We start from the raw sequence: 22,830 nt of genomic DNA on the forward strand, positions 1-22,830 counted from the left end.
ACTTTTATATTAACCCAGTTACACAGTGGTAATAAAATTCCATAATAAGAAATAAGAGCTCTCATTGCACATTCGCAAAGCCCTCCAAAGAACAGAGGAAGAACAGACAGTAAGTCTCATAAATCCAGCTTAATTTATTCATAGTAAGAGTCTACAAATCACACATTTTTATATTCCAGGATATTTATGATAAGATGGTGAATGTATAACACCCCCAACAATAATTCAATAATTGATGATAAAATAACAAAATAGATCACAGTTTTCAAAACATTTTTATCAAAAATTGAAATACTATAAACAATAATGTGGCCTGTAGGCATTAAATCAGTTCTGCGGTGGGTGAGGGTAAGAATAACATTTTGAAACTTTCAGAGCTCTCTGATCCCTTGAACCCGAAGTTTCCAGCTTTGCTGCTTCAGTAGCTACCGTAATGTATAGATTTTTTCTCCTTATCAAATATACCCAAGTAACCTGTGGGGGAGATTCTATGCATCATACTCATTTTCAGAGTCCAGAAGGTTTTTCAGGTGTTACATTCACAGGAGAAAGGGCACAGACTGCTAGAGCTGTCAGTCCAGCCAGTGTGGTTGGGGTATCTTTGACTTTTTTCAGGCTACATGGAGGAGGACTCGTTCTGGTCATACCCAGGTTCTGAGAAGATATACTAGAAAGAGGATCTGGCAAATGCCACCATGCAGAGCTCCTTCAGTTCTATTATAAAAGCCCCTCCTGTATGAACTATGTCATTGCTTTTGCTCAGTCCAAGTCCCTTGCTATAAAGGCAGCTATCAAACGCACCTTAGAAATAGATATTTTGCTCAAGTCACCTGGATCTTTACCTTTCAGTAGGTAGAAATTCCCTGTTTTCCACCCCAGATATTTCCATAGATATCACTTCTATAGTGGATGTTCTCACAATGTTCTCCCTTAGCCTGCAGAGTTCCCTTCCCCTCTATGTACGTGTCAGCAACATGAAATGCATCCTCAGCCTCCCTTTTGCTAGGCTAAGCAAATTAATTTTAATCTCTACTTACAAAGCAAGCTCTTCATTCCCCTGATTATCCTAATAGCCGTTCCCTCTGCTTGCACAAATCTGAACATGTACACAGGGATCCAAATGAGGTCTATACTGTGGCATTAATTTAACTGTTTTCAGCACAGAACGTAGCTTTTCACATTACAGTGGAAACAGTCACCTTGTGATCAGATAGTATATGCTTCTTTTATTGACCCAATTCTATTGTTAATTCTTAGGCTTGCTAATGTACTGCTCTGCCCTGGAAGTATTCAAGTCTCATTTGTGTGTGAACAGGACTTAAAAGGGTTTTTGGAGATAATTCTAGATAACAGTATATGTGTGCATACTGAATTCAATGGTATTTGTTAGAGAAAGGAGGAAAACGAATATACTGCAACAAAAGAAATTCTGTGACTCAGCTAGAAAGGTAAAAAGCAGGAATCCAGTAAATATCAGTCTTCTGAGATAATAGCTTTCACTGTTCAGCTCTTCTTCACCAGTTCCTTATCTAAAGCCTGTGGCACACTCTGATGAGAGAGGATTCAACCTGCAGAGCCTCGCAGGAGAAAACGATGTACGCTCCAGGCCCACTTTTCAGCTGCTTAACAGTTATGAATGCTTTTTGTTGATCGCATATATTAGAAATCAAGCGAACAGGACTTTCCTACCTGGAAGGAAGGTTCTGATATACAGTATTTCTGCTTATGGAACCTGCTTTTCCTGTTTAAAATTGTTCAAGTGTGTGTCAAGGTCAATTTTCTGTGAGGACAGAGTGGCTGGCCAACAATGTAAAATTTGTGCTCGCATGATTTTGTGTGATTATAAAATTCTCTTGCTGCTCTCAGGAATTCCCACACAACCGATCGTTTCTGCCTTGCTTTTTCCCATTGAAGCCATTGTGAAACACTCAAAAAAATGTAAATGCAAATGCAGGCCAGTCTGCTTCCGCCTGACAGCGGCTTACAAAACTGGTGGTGAGTTTCCTCACAGCTCTGACATTTTTATTTCCCAGACATCCCGGTGAGCCTACCTTTCTCTAGGAAAGATAAGGCATCCAGCCTGGTTTAATAAAAGTTAGCAAGCAACACACAGCACCACCAAAGTCCACGCGTTTTTCCTGCCCCCATCTCCCAGAAGAACATGCCATCTACACATCGAGGAGGGAGCAATCATACCTCATTCTTCATAGTCACAGAGGGCCTTTTTAAAATCAGGAGGTGCTGCATGGGGCCTACAGAAGCAGGACAGCAACCCCATAGTCCAGATGGCCTCAGCAGCCACCACGGTCCCCTACGCCTTGCTGTGCATGAAATATGGGCAAAATATCGACGGGTTGGAATCAAATGGCCTTTTTGTAGAGCGAAAGGAACAAGTACTTAGATACCAACTTTATCCAAGACCTGTAGGGGAAGATTCCTTATTGCTGTCTGGTGTCTGCCAAGAGCCACAGTCTCGCTCTCGCTCAGCCTAATGACACACTGGCGTTCCCGTTGCATTTCAGTCTTCAGCAAGCATTCGGAATTAAGTTAAGGAGGGTAATACTTATGTATTAGTTTCTGTATTTGACTTGAAGAGGCAGATGAATAAAACTAAATAAATGTCAACTGTTAGACCATGGGACTTAATGTGGTTTTGGAAACAGGTGATGGAAGTTTTAATTGCATACAGAAAGATTTCAAGACCATTGAGATCACTTCCATCTGATGCTAATGACTGTGGTTTCCCAAATCAAACCCCAGAATTTACACCTAGGCTCAGCACCCATTTTGCTTAGATCACTTCTTATGAGCAGTAATGACCAGTAATGAAACAGCCAAAAACCCAGGTGGCTCTCCTGCAAATGTACATTTTAGAGCCTTGAGACATGATCCTGCAGCTGCCCGCTTCACCCTGTGAAAACCATTAGCAGCTGGCTTCACGTCTAGAAAAAGAAAATGAAATATGCTGCATTTTCATGGCCATCAATCAGCAGATGCAGTGCCAGAAAAGCTTCATAATGATGTAGATATTGCCAATTGACTTTGCAAAAAAAATGTTCTTTTCAGGAGAGAAACGTAGGCAAAAAGCAACAGATGATCTCAGCGTACCCTTGTGTGCATGCGGTAGGGGTGCCTTTCTTATTCAGACATGAGGGGACTGAGACCAGAAAGCACCTCCCCTGCCAGAGGTACCAGCGCTCACCCTTGTACCTAAGGGCGGCAGCGGAGCAGGAGAGTGCATTTCTCAGCACCCTTCTGCACAACCTCCCTGGAGTCGCGGCAGCAGGCTCGTCCCCAACCCTACGTGATTAGATGAGTGACTTTGCTTGCCTTGCTGAGCTTTCTGTTATTCTTACAGAGAAAGTTCTGAAAGCAGAAGACCTTAAAATGAAAAATAAAGTTGGAAACCTCTGAGTTACCTAAAAGATGCTGGTAAACACAGTCTGGAGCAATACAGAAGTATTAAATGAACAAAATGTTACCTTTTGGCTTTGGTTGCTTTGGTTTTTCTTAAAGTTCTGCAAAATGACTGAAAGCTATCAGCAGCATCATGGCTCTTAAATGTTGTATTTCCAAAGATCTGTCTGCATGTACCCTTTTTTATTATCTTTACTGACTTCCTGACAGAAATACTGAAATGTCTGGCATGACTCACGCTGTGAGCAATCCTTTTGTGAGAACTGAATGAAAATAGGCTGATAACAACGTCAATTTCATTAAAAAAAAAATGCCAGGTGACTGGTTACATGGGATGTTATTGAAATTATGCATGCAGAACTCTAACACTATCCTATTGTTTTAGATCATGTTTTCCATGGCACAGGAGAAAGTATCTTTGTCAGCTCAGTGGAGAAAGGTTGGAGATGATTGAAGTAAAACAGCAGGAGGAGGCTGACATGATTAAGTCACATAGTCAACTGCCCATGTATAACACAGTAATGGAGGTGAAAGTAGAGGGCAAACTAAAATTAAGTCGAAAGGACACAGGAGACAAAAGGCTACCCGGATAGGACAAGGAGAGGATGTACAATGAGCTGATTTGTACAGCAGGCAGAGTGCACAATTTTCATGCCCCGTATTTAGGTATTTCCTGTTAATATTGATGCAAATGCTGTACTAACTAGTGCTGGAATGGACAGCCTGGTTAGCGAGCATGCATGGAGAGAGGCATGTTTAATTAATTTTACAGTCATGGGCAGAGAGGTCAAATGACAGACTGTGAGTAAAATCCCCAGCAGCCAGACTGGACGACAGGAGAAGAAAAAGACTATTTGGGAGAAAACCAGGGTCAGCTCTGGACCCACTCTGGTGATTGTTCACACCTCTTCAGCAGAAAATAAGGTCTTCATTTTGTTACAAGCCGCCAGGTAAGAATAGAATTATTGTAGGAAATCTTGGTTGCTACAAAGACAACAGAGTCTACTTTAAATTGTTCCCTCTGGGTAAAACGATGCTAGATAAAAGTCACAAAACAGCTGGCCATATGAGCCAGCTGAGGTTGCCATAGGGCAACCAGGGCATCAGCACCATAGTGCTCTCCAAGGAAGAAATGATCCATAAAAAGCCATTAGAACTTCTGCAGTTTGGTGCAGAGGCTACTGTGGGTCAGGTTGTCATTTGGTCCCAGGTACTCTCAAGCAAATATGTTGGGGGAGCAGAAAGCTTGAAAAGATCACTTTTGCTAGTAATCTTCATGGTGCTATTTCAGTTTTTCATGGCACTGTTTTGGCTTGAGGCCCGAGTTCACTTCAGAATAGTTTCCATTCACAATTTACATCATTGCATACACTCACAAAGAGTTGTGCAAGTCACTATAGAAGAAGGTGCTAGAAATTCCTACAAATTTATGTAATCACTAAGAGCATGTTATTCTCTACATCTATAGATAAGGAACTACAAAACCAGAGACCAGTTGCAGGGTGCTAGTTACAATCCCAGGCAGCAGTGAAAGATCTACCTTCTTCCAAGGTGAGGGACCACTCAGTGCCTTGAAAAAGCGATAAGACCCTATCCAGCACTTGGGGTAGAGCAAATATTTCACCCTCCATCTATCGACACACAAAGTTGTGATGGGAGGCGTTCACAATACAGGAAACAACAGAGCTAACTTTTTTTGTGCTGCCGTAATTTGTTCCTTTGCTTGCACATTCTAATCCAGTTTTGTGGCATAACCACACACTGGACTGGACCATGCCCAAGGACTGGTGCTTCCCTTGGTGCCCAGGATAGATGGCACTCCATTACTGAGCAGTGAGCCAGTATTTCATGTCATTCTTATTTGTGAGCAGGTGGCTTTAATGCATGTATGCCACAAAGTAGCAAAAAACATTTTGGAAGTGCCATTCATTTCCTGATAGGCTTTTTCCTTCTTTATTATAGCAACTGGGTGCTTAACACACGGTGATTAATTTACTTTCACAGCCTTTGTGGGGTGAAGGGCAAATATTATTAATGTTACCAAGGCAAAGGAAAGTAGTGCAGGTCCATTAACAGGGAAGGAGAGCAGGTAAAATGACATAGGGAATACAGATGTATTCGAAGTCTTTGGTGCCTCAGTCTTCTTAGAGAAATTTAATTATGATCAGATATTTAGCACAGTTAATTTCAAGATGGTAATAGGACCACAAGGCACAAAAAGAAGAGAGATAGCTACAAATGGGTCTATCCAGGTTGTCAGTAACTGCTGAATCCACCTTGAGTAATAGCCAAATCATTATTTGAATCATTAAAAATTATCTTCAAAAACTTATGGAGAACCTCTGAGAACCAAAGAAGGTCAAAGACTGAAGCACAAATTCAGTACTTAACATCAAAAAGTGAAGAAAGGATGATTTGAGAACCTACAAACCACCCAGACTACCTTCAATGCAGGTTCCTAATGACTTGCAACTTGCAGAGTTATTAGGAAAAATTAACAAGAATAAAATTTGTTACTGAGGGTAGTGCACATAAGCACAGCAGCTCATTAGACCTGTGCACTTGGACTCGAGAGGCCACAGCTGGAGTACTATGTCTAATTTTGATCATCATACTTAAATAAAGCTGGACAAATTAGAGACAGTTGAAAAAGGGAACAGCAAAGCTAACAAGGGGCCTGGAAATGTGACCTGCAAGGAAAGTTAAAAGAAATAGGCTTATCCTAGAGAAGAGAGCACTGAAAGGGGGTTGCATTTAGTTTTCTAACATGGGGAGTTGAGAAGGCAGCAGTTGGTTATTCCCCTATGCATGGACGGCAGAGGAAGACAGAGACCAGTCTGATCTCAGTACAGGTGAAGGAAGGGCACTTTCTAACCACGAGAGCGTGATGGGACACCTTGTCTGGGGAGATCAGTGTCCACAAAACTCTCTTCACCTGAAGCTGAGAAGGGAATAGGCAAACCCACAGGTTAGTAATATCAAATCCTGTCTCAGGAAAGGGGAACATAAGGTGATGGGAAAAGATGGCGTGGATTATTAAGAACAAATTGCACCATATGAACCAATTTCCTTCTCTGATACTGTTGCTTGTCTAATGAATAAAAGGCAAGCGTGAGGTGCGATGTATTCTGACTTCACCAGCATCTCCAGGCCAACAAGTTAATGGTTTCAGACACAGGGAAATGGGACTAAAAGTTGTCTGACCCCTGAACCCAGAGCTGCCCAAAGGGGATCCAGGCACAGAGCTGCTCTCCCCTTCCACGAAAAGTACAGAAACTTTTTTTTTCCGCTCTTTCACACTGGAATGAAACAAACCCCCTTTGAAATGTTTAGTAAAAACACTTAGAAAGAGAAGGAAAGGGAGAAAAATCCTCTTCTCCTTCCCCTCTACTCCATCGCTGCTTCTGTAATAGCTGTCTGCCCAGGAGATAACAGCATTAATTTGGGACATTTTGGTATGGCAGAACTAAAGCAGTGCCGAAGCCTCTCATTTTGTGGTTTCTCATGTGCTTTGATTATTCCAAAATGCAAAGGTCGCTCCCTTTTCTTTTCTCCAGCAATGCTGTACTAAAAATCACGTAATGATAGCTTCAATAGAAAAACACACTTCTATGAAAATCTCAGCTGTGGCAAGTCAACATTTTCCAACAGAAAAATTTTTCATCAGCAAGCTCGCAGCCAGCTCCGACATTGAGATTTTAGTAGCAGCTAAGCTTTAAGTGCCTCATATTTCTGCATATCAGGGTCGTCAGTCAGGCACCCAGAAAACGAGGAGCATAAAAGTAATGATCACCTCTGACATGGCTGGAGTGACTTATCCGGCGTGACACAGGCCCCCGTGGCAGCCATATCAATCACCTCCTCGGGGCAGCATTCTGGGAGAAGTTTTTTTTTTTCCAAAACATCAATACTAGCTAACATTTTTTAAACACTGCCATCCATTTCAGTCAATCTTATTCTTCATAATTTCAGTCTCTTTCTATTGAGAAATTTGGAGCGTATTTCACAGTATGAAGTGTCAAGAGAACAACTGCATCAAGGAACAACATCTTTTTCCTTGCCACTTACATTTGTTTGCCTGAGAAATATGTGCAGTAGCAAAATATACACATCCATCCAAACAAGAGAGTAAGTAATGGTTCTGATGTACCACCACATACTAAGCATCTCTTAGGCATACTAAAAAGTTTAACATTCAAAATCCCTGCATGACCAGAGAACAGATTTTTAGGTAGTTTGATCTTGCTACTCAGCCTTCTTATATTTTTCCTCCTTCATAACATTTGGATTATTTAGATAAAATCTTAATGGGTAAAGCTACTGCTTTTCCAGTTTATCTATGCAATTGCCTTAACTTGTTTTTATGCAATAATCTCACAAAGAGCTTATACTTTTCACTTTTATCAGCCAAAAACCATACTGGAATTAACATATGGTATCTCAGTCCATTCACTTTATACTGCTTCCAAATACTCAGGGGCAAGTTGTTAGCAGACAGAGAGTAAAACAAGCATGTAAAATCCATGCCAAGCCCTAAATAGACAAGGGTGTGAGCAAGCCCCAACTTGCTGTAGAGCAACAGGGGACTGCTCAGAGCCACCTCCTCAGAGGGACCCTGCAGATATTCCCCTGGGGCAGCACCCAAGGCCCTGAGCAAAAGAATTTGCAACGTTTTTAGGGAATTTCTGGGAGCTGCTCAGAAAGATAAGTTTTGCTTCAAACCAATATACTCTTCTAAGAGCACAGACGAAGCAATGGTAACATCTCTGAAGTTCACAAATGTTATCCTAGGCATGGAAAATGGGATTGTGTCTAATCCATGGTGTATGTTATTGAATGTGGGTGGATTACATGACCTTCCCCCATCCTTTCCTGCCCTATTTGCTTTGACCTTCTATTGTATTGCCCAAGTGTCTCATAGTTCCTTGCTCTTGGCCCAGGCTAGACCTCAAGACAACAGAGACAGGCATGTATTTCTCTCTTTCTCCTTCTAGCAAGATTTTGCATCATAGGCAGGGATTTTTTCCCGTCAGTGTAAGAGGGGCTAATTTAGCTGTGCTGTTCATTTTACTTGGGCCAGATAAAATGATTAATTGTTTTGTTTATTCTCTTTAATCTTAATGTTGTTTGTTAACAGCTCCAACTCCTACTTGGCCTGGTAGAAAAAAAATCAACCCTTATTTTAGCTATTATACATATATACGCCTATCTTATAAAAAAGCTGAAAAGCAGACTCTTCCAGTGTCTCCACATATACCATATGCACACACAAATATATTCACATCTCAGTTCTTTATATCCTGTTCTCTTGGGAAAGGAGACTTAGCTTAATGACTATTTGCAGAGCATTTTGCAAAGAGATGGTCTGCCATTTCTCATGAAATCACAGCCAAAATAACCCACTGCTGTAAGAAATCTTTGAAAGGATTCTGGCTATGCAAAATTACTCCAAATTATTTTTATAAATAAGATTCATTTTGTATAAAAATCTATGTCATTCTTGGCATATACCCATGAAGTCCATGGACAATCCTAAGAAAAGGTTTACCTTGAAAGAGAAAAGGTCATTTTTCCTACCTTAGAAGAGGATTTTAAATGATGGGACACATTCCAAGAATAGGTCTGAGAAGAAAATATGAAAGCTGTAATTCTGTGATCAGAGTGATAATGGTTTTGGTCCCTGATTAAAGAGATGTATTCAGCTTTGATGTATTCTTTGTAGTCAAGGAGTCATAATGAATAAGTAACAAATATAAAGAAATTAGTTTGAAGAAATATGGAAATTAACTGGTTCAGATGGCCACTTCAAGTCAGACCTACACTGTATTATCCACATCAGCGATTGAGACCCTAATGGCAGATCAGACTTGCTGGCAACATGAACAAATTTGCCTCATGACTAAGAAGAATTTCAACCTCAAAGGATGTAAAGTTTAAGAAGGACAGTTGTCTCTCAGGACAGATGAAGATGAAGACTGTGTCTTGCTGTTGAAGAAATATGTACAAATATTGCAAATGATGTGAATCCAGAGTGTTTTGGATGTGTAGCTAGAGGAGTCAGCCATTTATGTTGCTGATCACTACAGTGTGGGAGATAAATCAGCATTAGACATCCTTGCTTGAGGTAGAGGACAGGGAAATACATCTGTTGTCAAGAGACCAAAGTGGTCTCCCCGCCTCATGTTCCCGTACAGATGCTGTAGCAATAGTTTAGAGATAAGAAGGATTATCATAAAAAGCAGTAGGCTGACCCTCTTTTCAGCACCGCTCATGCCAAAACGCCTCTGTGCTCTTTACACTGGGTAATCAGGGTTGGGATATGTGCCATACCAAGACACACTTCATTCTTCTATATAGTTATACTCGGTGCACGCATTGCTTTTGTGATGCCAGAGCAATAGGAGCTTGTAATGCGATGGGGGTTTTGCAGGAGACCTGTGTTTTGGATCGGCTGTCCCACAGTCAGGATAAAAAGAATAAAAAATAAGGGGTCATCATACAGAGTAGTTCATGTGAATGAAGGCAGCTGAGACAGAGAAAACAAAAGCACAGAGACTGCGCTCCTTGGAGCAAACCCAGTGATACGAGTGCCCTCAGGAGCGCGCTTCGAGTGAACAGAGCATCGGTGGCACTTTTCTCTACATCAGCAAGATCTACCATAGTTTCATTTTGAACATGAGAAACTATTTGGCCTAGAGAAAAAGAGGCATATTTTTCTAAAAGTTGAAATATTTCCTTTCAACCTCTTTGCAAGTGAAATGTCTCAATGCCTCCTGTTTCCAAGATATTAATTTCAGGTTGAAGAGGAGTTTAGTCTGACTGTCAATTACTATCAGTCTTTCTTTGTGATGTTAGAGATTCTATTTCGCTGGAAAAACTGAAAGGTTTCATTTTAGATTGAAATAAGTCACTTTTCCTTCACTGGACCGGTGAATTGCAAATCATCTAATGACTAAATTTTCCATGTGCTGGTAACATCTGTTCAACAGTTGCCTTTTTCCAAATTTACTACAGCACGGTATTATAGCTGTGTCTTTCTGTCCCTCCTACATGCAATCCTTTCCTTTCTGCTCTGCTCTGGCTGCGGTCTGTACTTATTGCAGCAGAAAAATGTAGAACATTAGCATCTGTTAATCCTTTTATACCTCAAGTCTTCACATGTTTGGCCAACTCTGCTTTTCATTATGCTTGTCTGTCTCTGGAATAGCCTCAAAAATCCAGACACAGCAAAATAACCCAAAGTGTAGCCTGGCCCTGTGGTACTGCTGGTAGGCTATTTTAGAATTAAGATAATTCAATGGTTTAAGTGTGTTTGCTGGATCCCTAGGAGCAAACTTTTATCCCAGTTTGCAGGGATTTAGCCATTCAGTTGTTATTAATATTGAGCCATGCTTCTGAATCTACATGTTCTGTAAGGAAATAACCTAGATTTCAGTACTTTCCTTTACGCTAGATGCTTATTTTAACAAATAATAGAAAGTATGAAATGAAACTTGACCTTAGCCTACAATTTTACAGTGGCATGACAGAGAAGGAATGAGAGGCTAAAAAATAGCTAGCAAAGATCTTCACAGTAAATTTGGACCCTGAATTTTCTTTCACACCACATTTGAAAGTAATATGTGGGGCAAAATAGAGAGTTGTAGTTCTTGCCAAAAGGGTAAGTTGGAGGCAGGTGGGTAAACGGGACTGAAGTGAAAAAGAGAAAAATAGCTGCATCTCAGTCCTATAGTCCCAGTGGGATTCACCTTGGCAGGCCTGAATGTTGGGTCTTCTGGTGTTCGTCAAACAGAAACACAGACCTGTCCACAATGTGCTTTGAATGAGACACCATAATCCTTGTGCTGCATAATTCTGTTGATGAAAAGCTGATTTTGAGACTGCTGAGACCGAAAGATGCCAAACATGATCAGCTGCAGAATTAGTCTAACCAATGCAAAAAACTCCAAAAAACTCAACCCAAACTGTAACCTAAAACCAAAACAAAACCAAGGCAATTCAGCATCAATTTTTCAAAAGAAACAAAATTAATTAAGAATCAGGCAGGTAGGGAAATTCTTTGAGAGGCCCGATGATGCTATTTTTGACAACCCTTTGTCTCTGAACTTTATTCACAAAAAAATGTGATTTTAAGTGTAAAGGTTGTTTAAATAATATGGGGTGAGAGTGAGAGTCCAATAAAGTTGTTTACTCATACTGCGGTGCAGAATAAAGTGCCTGGCCCACCTCTAAAACAAGTGAATGCACTTATCCAAAGCAGTTCAGCTTTGATAGTCCACAAGGAGCAATTTTCCTTGCTGCACAGCATGTGGACCAGAAAGGCAGGAGAGCAGGAGCCATGACAACCCAGAGGCTGAGCAGGGAGATGCCTAAATTCCCACAGTGAGACTGGAGCAAGTGACAGCAGGTAAACCTTGTCCTTCAGCGTGTTTGCATCTATCTCACCCAATTCAGAAGGCTCATCTGTGAAACCCTCTCCCACAGCTAACTGCTTCTGTCAGAAACTCTCTTGCCTAGAAAAACAGGATACATTTTCCATCTCATTATAGCCAATAAGGAGAGGTTGGGGCAAAGAATCTGCTTTTAATATTCTGCTCCCTGGTTTCTCCTCCGCAGGGCTATCACAAGACAGCAGAATATTTTGGTATCCAACCTGTAGACTTTCTTGATTACATTATGCATTTTATAAACATAATTAAATATGCATTGGTGTAAAGAAAAATAAAAGGAAAGGAAACAGCATTGGAAGCTGGCAAAGCTGGCATGTTCTTATTTATAGTTAACAATATATAGTTAACAGGACTACACAAAAAAGGGCAGTTTCTGTGGGAGGGGGACCTGCCATGGAATACCCAAGTGCTCAGGCCATTGCCCCAGCACATGGCAGACCCAGTTTCAAGTCAGGGAAAACCAGCCAGCTCCAAATCTGCCTGTGGAGCCCAAACACAGCAGAAGATGTCCCCAAGTCACTCCCCATCCCCACACCTCACTGTTTGCCTTTCATTGCTCTTCTGCCAGGTCTATTCTGTAGATTGTTCTCTGAGCACATCCAGTGCCTCCCTGAGCAAATCCACTGCTTGCAAACAATATTTATACAATTCTATTTGACATGAAGGCTGAAAAAGGTTAATGGGATCCTCATTTCCTAATGGAGAAGGATGAATATTGTGGAGGATAAAAAATAGAAAGCCTTCTTGAAGTCACCTATGAATAAATGTGAACAGGTGTAAGGTCTGCACAGCAGCATGTGGCACCACCGCTTCTCTGTCTATCACAGGCAAACTCTGTATTATTAATGGGCTGACAGGCATGATATTCAAGCTGCGAGGTTAAAAACATCATTACATTTCTGTAATATTCCACCCACATGGTGGATACCGTAGGAGACACAACAGTCAGCCTTGCACACGGGACCACCACTGGCTCATGCACTTGTTTGGAGATGTAGGTCCACAGTGTGTCTTTTGAAGTGGTATATACCTGCTTTAGTGGGAGCTAAACCTTCTCTGAACTGGGTTAACACTAGAAAACAACAGAAGTAGAGCTGCCAGGGCTTCCATGCTGTTTTAGCTACGCGTGCTTGTGCAGGGTATTAGCAGATGCCAGACAGATCTACCCATACAAAGTTTTTATTCTCTGAACATCTCATAAAACACAACACAGAAATGACCAAAGCCTGACATTCACTAGGCTTCACATAATCAAATTTTACAAGTTTCAAAAGCAACTCAACAATGACTGCAAATTGCTAAAGAATATAGTAGCAAATGATAAATTGATTGCCTGCTGTTTCTTTGTGTACTAATTTGTGTTATGGCTTACCAATCTGAAATTGCTTGAGTAGACTTTTGCTGTTTGTTTTTTTAGCTCAAATTGCAAATGAAATGACTGTGGTAAACTGAATGCATCAAGTGTAATGAAGAATTGATCAATTGTTATGTTGTAGGGCTTTTCTGAACAGTGGTTTCTAGCCTATCTTCTTAAGATGAAAATTACAGTTATTAGCCAATTACCAAGCAAGAATGCAAAATTTAGTCTGTTTTTGATAACATAAAGATGGAAGAATACCTGAAATAGAGTATGTCTGCCTATAATCGCTCTGTTTTACCTATGGATGATGCTACACATACAACAATTTTTGTTGTATTATTCCCTAGCAAAAGAATTAAGTTCTGGCTATTTCCTCCTTCAGGAATGCTGGTTTTTTAAACCATCTTTTTCAATAAAATGTATCATTCTATTTTATAAGCTAAAAGCCTACTCTCACTGTTATCAGGCAAGAAGGAGGTGGAGGAGTAGAAATGAAAGCCTAGCATGGAAATGGCTCCAAGAAAATAAAAAAATGACTAGGATTTATCTTGTCTGGTGAGAAGAATGGTGAAACTCTGCATTATTGGTGTCTAAGAAAGAAGGAGAGTGGTTCCCATCGAGAACACTCCATCCTGCAATCTGATTTTCTTTTATTTATTTTCCAAAAATCTAGAAAGTGCCAGCGCTGCACCTCCTGTACAAAGCACTGGCACCACATAAGCTGTGGTGGAGGAAATCCCCATCCCATCCCAACCCATCCCTGTGTGTGAAATGCCCACACACAGCCTGTCCAGCCACTGAGCAACAGAGCTCATTTTCTGGCTCAGAAGACTTTCTGAGGACACAAATGTCCCCAGCGCATTTGGAGTCACTTTTAAGTGAGCATAAATTTTAAAACACAGAAACTTACACTGTGATCAAAGGTAGTTCAGTGTAAACAAGAAAAAATTGGTCGGTTTACCTTCTGCATGGCTGATCCTGATCAAAACACATCTGCCTATAATATGCACCATATGGGGCAACAATTGTGTTGTGTTTATTCCTATGCTTCCTTAATCCCCTGTGTCTTCTGTGAGCGTGCGTATCTGTACCTGCAGCTCTAGCTGGATGGCCAGAGAAAGGCATATTTCTTTACACACATATAATTATGGAGATGTTTTTTATTATTGCGGTAATTACATCCTAAAAGATTGCGCAGGTAGCAGCTGTAAATGATACCAGCTGAACTGGCTTTTCTTTTATATCAAAAACCAGCTTATAGCTGAAGTCCTTATAGATTCCTGAAACCCTGCTATTTTTATGAATGTATCTACTACTCCTGATAAATAAGCAGAGATCCGTGGAGCAACCAAAGCAGAGATGACCCTAAACAAAAAGGAAAATTAGTACCTGTTAGAACGGTGAATGGGGACTAAATTCCTCTGAATAAAAATAGTAAATGCATTTATCTGGAGGTTTTCATGTATAGGAACTGAAAGCCTTGCTCTTTCATGACCTGAATAGGCATCAACGGATCTCATTCAAGTGATCGACACACAATGGGAAGCATTTTCCACAACCAGAGGTATGATATTCCCCTGAAATGCCATCATGGCTGAGGGAAACTGCTGGCTGGAACTGTGACCATCCTGTTTCTGTAGGAGGAAGGCACTAACACATTTTAATTTTGAAGATAATTATGACTGTATGTACAGAAACTGTATCTTTCGAATGCTGAAGAAACAAACAGTGAGGACTGCTGATAAACTTGGTTTCTGGAAATCTATTAGACTTAATGTCGCACTTCCACGGTTGGGAGTACACAGCTTTATCTTATCACGCTGGCCAGGCAGGCTGCTGACTATTTCTAGCTCATGACCTTTTATTTTAATATTTTTAAATCCATCCAAAGTGCTATAATGCATGAGAAGGGTGTTTGCATCTGCAGCGGGAGCTGCTATGTGCCTGAGACCGTTTTGCGTCAACTCTTTCCAAGTTTCTGAGAGTGGGCAGCCTATGAGAGGATGAAGGGACAAGGTCAAAGACCTGAATTTTGGTAGGAAGGTGGTGAGATCCTTCCAGGTTTGTGCTTTAGTTGGGAAGAGGAGTGCGTCCATGTACGTTGCTGCAGAACAGTAACAAGTAAAGCCTTACACCAAAGGCAAGAGCAAACCAAACTATTCTTCCTAAATGTCAAAACCCTGACAGAAAAGCCCGTTATAAACATGTGAGTAGTGTGTGGCTGCTGAAACCGCTATTGTGCCAGTGAATGGAGTGAATAATAGCGATGACTAATAGCAAAACAATACCAGGAAAAATTGCCTCGTCACTCTGCATACGTTAGGAACTAAATCACACCCAGGACACATACACGAAACTAGCATTTGGCAGCACTAAGCTGCCTTCAGTTGGAGTCCCCTTATCTTTCTGCCAGTCTCTGCTGCATCCTGGATGCACTGAAAATAAGTTAGTGGTGACACTTTCCCCAGTGCTATATCATCCATATACAGAATAAAATTGAAGAAGAGGGGGGAAATGTGGCCAAAATTCTCTATTTGCCATGGGAGCAGTCTGGAAAAATGTGTGGCTCGCAAATTGTAATTACCCTGTGTCGCAGTTGAGGCATGGAAACAGTTCCAGCTCTCAGAGGGGTAAACCATGGAAATCAAATTTCCATCTGAATAGAGCCCAGTGGGTTCTAAAATCAAAACATGTGAGTCCATTTTTGCTACTGCTATTTAGGAAAGCTACATCTGCAAGTGTGTGTTCAGCTGAGATTAGGAGGTAAGAAAAAATATTTTCATTTTGTTTCACTTTTTCATTCTGAGGGATGAGAGCAAAATAGACCAATCAATAACAATAATTATAATTTTCTTTTTATTGATTGCTCAGAAGTCCTTAAAGGCATCATCATTAACTTAGAGATATCTTGAGGAAATTTATGAGGTTTTTAATTCTCTTCTGACACAGCAATAGTAAGTGATTTCTATATTCAGATGCTCAGCCTTCCTGGCTCTGAAGCTGAGCCAGAATTAGTGAGGATGAGACTTGGTAAAATTTAATAGAGTAGTTGACACAACTTGGCTTCGCTGCTTTTTCTAACAACTGGCACATTCAATAGATGAGCCTATATTTCGCAAAGCAGGGGAGCTACAGACTTCGCCTCTCCTGTCCAGCTGCCCATTGTTTTTTATCCATGTGATCAGGTGTCACCCCCTTTTGTGCCCACCACGTATTCATGAGCAATTTTCACACTGATGAGAGATGCCAGATAGCAAGTCCTGGAGACCAGAACATTTTAAAGGACAACATTTCTGCTGGAAACTTCTTGGCTCATCCAGGTTAGTTGGCCATGCATGCGTTGCTGTCCCTGAAAATAAATATTTGGTTCCTTCATCCTCTCTATTTCTGGAGCACTGAAGAAAGCTCTTTTCAGCACAACTCCTGTGACAGTGCTCCAAACTCCACATTAAACTGCCCAGAAGTTCATCAGACATTGCTCACGTTTCTTGCAGGGAACCCTTGTCACCTACTTTGTTGGCCCCTCTTGACACCTCTTCTGGCCCTGTGCAAAATGCCTCTATCTGTGTCCTCCTGTGCGAGCTGTATGTTGTGCGCTATTCTGCAAAGCATTCAGGGGAAACACAGGCTAGAAGAGAAGCTTCATGTAATAAATTCCTCCTTTCTAAACTGCAAGTTAAAAATAGAAATGCAAGCCAGGATAGGAGATACTAACATGAATAAATAATTGTTTTCTCTGGAACTGAACGTTGGCACTTGGTTTGCCATTAGTATATTGCTTCACTTCATAGAAGTCTGGGATGATAAGTGACCTTGTTCCCAGGCAAACGAAACTCAGATGCATCATACGGATGACATCTTGAGATTGTAGGAGGATTTTTTCAGCTGCACTTTCTCTCAGGGCCTTGTGCTATCACCTTTGCATAGAAAAAAAGAGCTCCCTAAGAATTAGGCAGTAAACTCACTAATCCCACCTGGTGGGAGAAATCCATAGTAAGAGTTTCAGTTACATATACTGTAAGTAAAAAATATCAAGGGTATCATACAGAGCATCCGTGGGACTGAGGAAAGAAGGAAAGGGATCTCTTCCCACATGGCTGCCTCTGTCTTTGGTGCTTGGACCACACTCAGGCACTGCAGGAGCCTGTATTGCATGCTACATTTTGTTTCCAACATGGCAGATCCCTAGAGCTGAAAAGTCTTTAACTGTATGCTGAGTTCCCTGGGTTACAAGAAGATGGTGTGTTTTCAAAACAGTGTAAAATCTACAGGGAAGAGTTAAGCTGCAGACTCCTAAAAAACCATGTTCCTGCTTGGCCTGATTTTCCTCCTTCTTAATTCTGTCTGTTATTCAGTACAAATTATATGTATGAAAGATGTCTCATTCTTTTCAGTGGGTGCTCAGCCTCTTCCTAGGTCAAATTCTCTATAATTACATTCATTTTACACAATAGTTCATTTATCTCAACCAATTTCATCTTATGAACGCATTATGACTTGTTCAAGACCTGGACATTATGAGTGTGTGGTGTTTATACAATGTGCTTTCTTATCATTTCAGTTCAGCAGAAGGTTCTTCTGCTTCTCAATTATCTGAAAATAGCTTTATTTAACAGCTATCAAGTTTTTTTTATAAAATTAATATGTTTTACCTACCATAGAAGCACGCATGGTTCAAGCATTTTTATGTAGTGATCACATTCACATTCACAAGTTTCTGCCTCTTAATATTTTTAGGAATAAAATTTTTGTCATCAGCATGCAGACTAATTGCATTAAATTCTTAGCAATATTGGTGAAATAAGGCAGCAACGTTCATCTGCAATAAACTGACAGATGTTTTTTAGCTACAAATGCCTTATCTATTAATAGATTACTGTTCATCTGGAACTTACATGCACCAAAAGAAATTTTAAAATGTCAGATTCAAAGTCTTCTACTGTTTTTGTGAACACATCCAGCAAGAGCTTGGATAGAATTTCCCTTTCTCTATACCTGCCTTCCTTTTCTGCCCAAAGTCTCTTTCAATGTATGGTAAATGAAAATATGGGGAAGTGGATGGCACAGACACACTGAAATCTTCAGAAGCTTTCACGTGAGCTTTGCTATGTCAGTGAAATTCAGCCACCTGGCATGGGAGCGGCTGGCAATGAAAAGGTTTCCTTCTGTCTCTAAAACAGAAAGAGAAGAAAGCTAACACATCCTTTGTCTGCAACTAATTTGGAGTTATGGTTTAATAGCCTAGACAATTCAGACTGGTTTTTCCAAATGATAACCTTTCATAATTTTTCTGCAAAGAGAAATTCTAACACTCTGGAAAACGTTTTGTTCCACTGTGGATTTTAGAGTGAGAAACAAAAAGCAGAAATCTGAAAATCTGCCAGTGAGGGATTTCAAAAATTTACCGTAAATCATATAAATTGTGAAAATACAAGTATTTCCATGTATAATTCAAAAAAATAAATATATATATACACACATATTCATATACGTGTATGCATACTTACACATACTTATGTGTGCATGTTTTCAAGCGTCATACTTCAAAAGCTCCCTATCTACCCCCTCTCTCTGCCTTTAAGCGAAGCCCTGTGAAAGCCAGTGGGCAGCCCTGCTTCCCCAGCCCCAGGGCTCACTGTGGTTTGGGGGGAAGGCTCCAGCTGGGCTCCCACGATGTGGGAGATGACAGTGAGAAAGAAATCTGCACCTGGGAATATCTCTTTCCTGGTCACAGATCAATTGCAGCACGTTGCCAAATGGTGCTGTTGGTTAGTATTACCTGGATCAGTCACTGGGTTTTCATTCACCCTCCACACAAAAATTATTTTGCGATCTGCCAACTATTTCCCAGAGCTTTAGAATGCCCTTTAAATATATTGTGTGGCTGGCACTGCTTTGCCCAAAACAAACATGCATCTCAGGCTTGTGGACTATATTTCTTTCAGGGTTTTCTAGCTGCCATCACCTATTGATATTATTTGATTTGCAGCCGCTAGTCAAAGCAAACAAACAGAATCTCACAGCTTCTTAAACCTTCCTCCACATAAGCCACTGATATTTACTGGGAGCAAGAGCGACAGATAGAGCTCTGCGACACCCGTGCTCACCTGCCTTTAGAAATAAACCAAATGTTTAGCAAATTATTTCCTTTCAAGTTTTCAGCCTGCCACTCCAATTTTCCTGGCATCCCTGCCTGAAGCATCTGATGCTTCACCCCATGTCTAGGGGCACCAGCCAGGATGGACAGACCCTTTGTGGGTGCCTGGCGGTCCCCACAGGAGCGTCTCTCCCACTAAATCCTCTACCCAAGAAGTGCACTGGTGGCTTGGCTGCTTGCAGACCACCCAGTTCCCAACCTGCTTGAAATAAGCTCCAGCCAGCGGACGTTTAAGGTGTTAAATATGTGGGCCTGTGCTGGGGGCATCCCAGAGCAACGCCCTAAAAACACCTTTCCAAACTCTTGTTTGTCTGGGCCCTGTTATAGCCCTGTGGAACCTCTGTCCTCCCCAGTGCAATACTGAGCAATCCACCAGGACCGGGCTTCTGGGCAGCTGCCCCCAGGGTCTACTGACACACACATCCAGCCGTGGTCACACCAGTGTTTTCTTTAGCTGAGAGCCAAACCCCAAATCCACAACTGTATTTCAGCATGAAACGCTGTTTCAGATATTCACTTTCTGCTCATTTTCCACTGGGTATTTCTGGGTGTTTCTGCCTTCTGCACAAGGCTCTCCTCTTCCCAGTGAGCCCACAGGCCTCCCTTCGTTTCATTTGCACATAAGAACTTCCTGCACATTAACACCGGGTGAATCTCGACCTCCAGGCATTAACAGCAATTTTCCTTATGGCTTCAACAGAGAGAAATTTTCCCCACAGGACTTGCCTTATCGTGCCACCAGAGTTATTCAAATGCTGCTTTCACTGAGCAGCTGCAACAGGTATCGCTATTTGTTTGCTTTTTGTGTCAAAAAGGAGCTACTCAGTGTCTCTTTGCAGCAAGTTGATGCCACAAAATTGTTGGGTTTAAAAAAACAAAAGCTTTAAGTCTAGTGAAGTGAACAAATGCTTATGTCTTAGTAACAGCTCCTTGCCTATATCGAGGGTGATGGTGGTTCATAAGAAGCTCTTTGCAGGAGACTAAAGCACCAGCTACAGCACCACATTTAATTCCAACACCACTCTGGACCGAGAGCAACAAAATCTCACTGCATGGTTTAATTTCTTCCTTAAGGAAATCTGAATGGTCACAACGACGATGAGCACTCAGCTCCCTGAAAAGCGAGCATTTTTTTCATAAGCCCTTTTAATGCAGTTATAGGAATAGAGCTGGGTGATCACATTAAATGTGTAAGTTTCTGGTACATAAAGAAATAAATATTTCCTTTTAAAGGGAATCTAGCCGGCAAACCAGAGAGTAACAGCAACTCTGTACAAGACATGGATGTGGACTTTTATTGTTCCCCACAACAGGGGGGACAACTGTGATATTGAGCACTTCATCACTGTACACAAACTTGACATCTGCATCTGACTTTGTCATGAATTAAAAATGGAGCAGAAGGCTTCATCTGATTAGAGTGTAGCTGCAGTCACCATAAGGTACAGGCAGGCATCCGTCTGGTGAAAAACCAACAGGGCTTAACTGTAACTTCCTGGGGTTTTTTTAAATAATATTTTTGTAATAGAGTCTGATTACAAAGATGCTTTTATTTATTTATTTCTGCGGGAAAGGCAGTAGTAATTAACTTGTACCACGGCCTGCAATTTACATGTTAAAGTTTACAATGATCCTGTCATAAGGCCGTAATAAGCACCATTTTACAAGGGAAACTCAATAACTGAGGGATTGTTTTGCTCACGGCTTGCTACAAAACCCGGGCGATCTTTTGCTCGTGCTCCCTCCTGCTCCGCCGTCAGCTCCGGTGCGGTTCGGTCTGATCCGCATCAGGGTGAGAACAAAATCCGTCAGCCTGGCTCCAGGGGAGCTGACAGCAGATCAGTTCGCCTTACCGCCTCCTCGATGACAGCCTGCAAACACAACTGAACCCAGTCACAGGTATATAATCATACTCTGACATTTAATACAGAATAAAATACACCTTTAGAGGTGGTGGCTGCTTGGGCCAGGGCTTCACATGTATGCTCTTTAGGGAGCGGAGACACGCCATTTGCCCCTCTCCTTACTGACCTTGCATGCCTCCCCCTTGTGCTCCTCCAGGTCCCTCCCTGCCCTCGGCAAGTCCCATCTGCAGCATTCAGCTCCTCTAATGTTAATATGCAAAACAGCATTTTCTAAACTACTGCAAACAAAACTATGTGAAGGATGAAAAATAATTAGCCATTTCTCAGTGTCTGATATATTTGCATTGTTTAGACAGAGTAGTTAATCATTGGAAGACCACAACATGTTGTGTGAATTTGGATTATAACTAATATGTATTGAGCAGAAAGTTATTAATTACATTTAAATGGAGTATTTGATATTATTATTATTGAGAAACTGAATGCTATTAATTATATTACAGTGCTCTGGCAGGACCCTTGTGGCAATACTGTGCAAAGAGCCGCTTACTTTTAGACTCCTTTGTTCAGAAAGAAGGAACTTAGGGCAAGCAAAAACCACCACGAGCAGAAGTCCTCCTCCCATTACCTCTCGTGAAGCACTGAGCAATATTGAAGGGGCCAGCAAGGGTCTGCAATTTTTTTAATGGTTTTTAAATACAGTGTAAACTTTTCATTTGCTTAAAATTGTTGGTCTGCTGAAATGTCACTTATTCCCTTGGGCTGAGAACTGGCAAAGGACAGCCTCCATGTGGTTCCCACTGCTGGGCCCAGATCCCCAGAAAAGACATCTGAGGGATGGAATCGGTCCCCAGATTTAATTAGAGGTGCAGTATTTCCAAGTGTTTCCTCTCTAAAATGGCTCTTACCTGTGCAAAAGAAACATTTAGGGCACACCTGTTTTATTTAAAAAGGCAATTATATTAATCCAGATGAATTTTGCGTTGGAATTACACTATCACTTTGACAATTTAGTCCCTGCAAATTGCAATAAAGGCTCTGTTATGCTACATTTTGTCTCCATTTGTCTTGTATACCATTGCCTTGCCTTTGGCACAATAAAAATAATCTTTAAAAATAGTACCATAAATGGATTGACTTTGACCTTCTGAGTATCTTGTCAATAAAATAAAAATGATAAATGTGTTTCAGAGTGCCGCTGGCATAATATTAAAGCAGAGTTATAATCTGAAAAGTGACATTTGAAAAATGATATTATGGGGAGGGGTCTTATTCTCTCTCAGCGGTGTCACGTAAATGCGCTCTATTTACAGTGCAAAGAGGTGGTGCTGCTAACGGCCAGGCTGGCTCTGAAACCAGGTTGTGCGATGTGCTCTCTGCCTCTTACATCATCATTAGCTAAAGATTACTGCAGCAGGAAATTAGCTGAGCCTTCTGTAGCCGATGCGTAAAGCAGAGCAACTCTACCTCGGTCGGCCCACTCTGCAGTGCTAACACGGCAAAAATGGACTTTGCCTCATAGAGAAATAGCTAAGAGAACCAAGGAAAGGCCCTTTTTTCTACATGATCAAGCTTTCTGAA

The 22,830-nt window shown here is 41.2% G+C and overlaps 1 protein-coding gene across 1 annotated transcript in view; it reads left to right on the forward strand.

Annotated features, from left to right (window-relative positions):
* The window catches only part of LOC104051226 (von Willebrand factor D and EGF domain-containing protein), a 183,996-nt gene that overhangs the window by 15,845 nt on the left and 145,321 nt on the right, over positions 1–22,830 (forward strand). The window lies entirely within an intron of this gene.

The sequence above is a fragment of the Phalacrocorax carbo genome, chromosome 5 (genome assembly GCF_963921805.1).
Source record: "Phalacrocorax carbo chromosome 5, bPhaCar2.1, whole genome shotgun sequence".
NCBI lineage: Eukaryota > Metazoa > Chordata > Aves > Suliformes > Phalacrocoracidae > Phalacrocorax > Phalacrocorax carbo.